This window comes from Drosophila innubila (assembly GCF_004354385.1).
Source record: "Drosophila innubila isolate TH190305 chromosome 3L unlocalized genomic scaffold, UK_Dinn_1.0 0_D_3L, whole genome shotgun sequence".
Classification (NCBI taxonomy): domain Eukaryota; kingdom Metazoa; phylum Arthropoda; class Insecta; order Diptera; family Drosophilidae; genus Drosophila; species Drosophila innubila.
The window spans coordinates 4,990,986-4,993,971 of record NW_022995376.1 but is presented as its reverse complement, the minus strand read 5'-3'; positions in this window follow the sequence as shown (position 1 = coordinate 4,993,971).

Sequence of the window (2,986 nt, the reverse complement as noted above, 5' to 3'; positions counted from 1 at the left end):
ATTTGCTCTCGTCGCTGCTGAAAGAGCTGCTGGATATGAGTTCATAGTTCCAAGTCCGCTGTGAGTAAGAGATTGAAGAAGAGTCTAAATAATGAAAACTTAAAGACTTACCACACTCTGACAGCCCGGATGGAATATAAGTAGCAGTCCTAGGAATACAAATGACAATATAGAATGAAAAACCATTTTTAAATTGATGTGACAAATCAGAAAAAATTAACGGCCCTTATATACCAATAAATCCCTAAGAAGCGGGGTGGCTTACCCTAATTAATTACACTAATTATACACCTGATGTCACACGACATTATCGTGTGAAAAAGCTAACATTTCTGACATGTTTAAGCTTGTTTAAATTGCCAGATTTATCGATGCATTATGTTTGGTAATCATATATATACAAATAATCTTAAATGTTTCAATATTTAAAATATATATCAATGTATTTTTTAAATAAAAAAAAATTAAAAATTTATTTAAAAATGTTTACAATTAAATTGGGTATTTTTGAACACATTAGAGAAAAGCTTAGTTTCAAATTCAAAGTTGAATTTCGTATTTAAGTTGGCGATTTCAGTTTTCCAATTTCAATTGTTGGCGTCAAATCGAAAGGCCTGAGGCGTGACGAAGAAAGAGAGAATTACAAAAGTATGACTCAATTTACAGAAATTCAACAAAGCAGGAAACAAAATAACCTAAACACACACACTTATACACACACACACACACACACACACATGTATAGAAATAGAGAGACCTGTGAACATAAACTGCGTATGTCCTTGCTTCTTGTTAGTCGACAACAATTTTCACGCTGATTGGTTTCAAGTCATTTTCCCCAAGTTTTTCATTTCACTTTTTTTATTTTGTATTTTTCCTTGGTAAAAGTCAACGAGCCAAAGCCAAATGTCGCTTACCCCACTCACTCTCTCTTCTCTCTCTCTCACTCTCTCTCTTTCTCTCTGTCTATACTTTGCCCGCCTTGAAGCACTTTTGGAATTTAATAATGAAATAGCCTCAATTTCCCAATCCACACCTCAATCCCCTCTGGCCGCTGTTTGGCTAACAATTTTCCAATTTTCCATTTTGTGACTTTCAGTTGATAAATTCCACAAAAAGAGATGAACGATGAAAATGGAATTTTTTTTTTGATTTTAAATGAAATTGAAAGCGCTGTTGCAGTTGCAGTTGCAGTTGCAACTTTACAGCTGTCAATTGGTTGAAATAAATCATTCGATAACTAATTAAAAGTTTCTCGCATTTGAGGATAATTCGATTACAAAACTTTCATTTCTGTGCTATCGATTCAATGCGATTTCAGTAAAAAGAGGCGGGAAAATGGCCAATAAAGTGTAATAACATAAACAACTGAGTCACTGTGCTCATCGGAGGGCGTACTTGAGTGGGCGTGGCATAAAACACACAAACACACACGCACTCTGGGAATTGACATTGATTTTCATCAATGAACATTGAATGATAAATGACAATCGACCCTGCAAACATTTGAGCGACTTTACAATCGCGCATCGCCAAAAAGAGTCTTCTGGGAGTCGCGCGGGAGATTGTTAGAAGATTGAATCTTCCAGGCGACTGTTTAGCGATAGTACGTTGTGTATCGATAACGAAGAAATGAATTAAGTACCTAAAATAACGGTGGCGATGACAACTTCTCCTTCTTTCTTCTTCATTAGCAGAGCCTTTTGCGTTGCGCACTGCGCATTTATATTCTTGCTTGTGAACTGTGCGTACCAGAAAACACGTGTTTTATAAATATGAGATCTCAACACATTTTTTCCGGTAAGTTAACATAAAAAGAGATTTAAATCTGCAACATATTAAATATTTGATTTCTTGAAGAAGTGCCACAGTTGCGCCTACTCAAATTACCCTTCACTAACATGACGGAACTTGAGAACTTTGATGAAGTCTTGCAATCAGACGAGCCTATGAAGAGCCAATTGGTAAGTCAATCCATAAAAATATATGTATACAAATGTTTATATTTCCAATTTTAGACATCCTATATACACAATAATGGTCAAAACATGAGGCTTCTATTACAAGAAACGCTTTAAAAGCCATACTAGACGATGAATTGGCGGTGAATTTGACATGGCGTGGAACAAATTCTTAATCCAGCATCCAACAGCCTTATCTGTTTTCCATAATTAGAGGTAAGGGCTTTATAACTTTTCGTATATTTTATACATATAATAATCTTTCTCTTTATATTTTTCAGACATCGAACATAAAAAATTTCCTTTAGCTACCGATGAGGAAATGAATAAGATGCGTCAACAGTATTTGGTACATGCACAGGACTGAATTAACAAAAAATTAATTAATTGAAAACTATGAATAATTAATTTTGATTTCTCATTTATGAATAAATAATATTTATATAATATGTATAAATAAGAATTATAAATTTATGGTTATATTAGGGAGACTCTTCTGCGAGTCTTCTGCGCGACGCTTTTGCGATACTTTTAGGCGTCTCTTAGGCGATACTTCTGGAAGACTCTTTTGCGACCCTTCCGGAAGGCTCTTCCGCGATACTTCGAAAAGACTCTTCCGCGACACTTCGGGAAGACTCTTCCGCGACTCGCCTAAGAAGTGTCGCGGAAGTGGCTCACTTTCTCCCGAAGGAAGTTCAGAAAGCGATTAGAATGCGATATCGCGGGCGATTAAATTAAACTTCTGGGCGAGTCGCCTTCGACTCTTCGGCGATAGAAAATGTTTGCTGGGGAGTTGACAATGTGTGTGTGTGTGTGTGTGTGTGTGTGTGTGTGTGTGATGCTGATACCCTAAACTCATAATAAATGTCAATGCTTAACTCAGTCTGCTCTTATTGTTATTCCAACTGAAGCCATTTTTAACCGCTTATCAAATTCTTTTCAGTGAAGACGCGGCCTTTAAAAATACTTAGAGCACTGATAAGCAAGACAAATGGTCACAATTTAAGGCAACATCACTTCAAAAG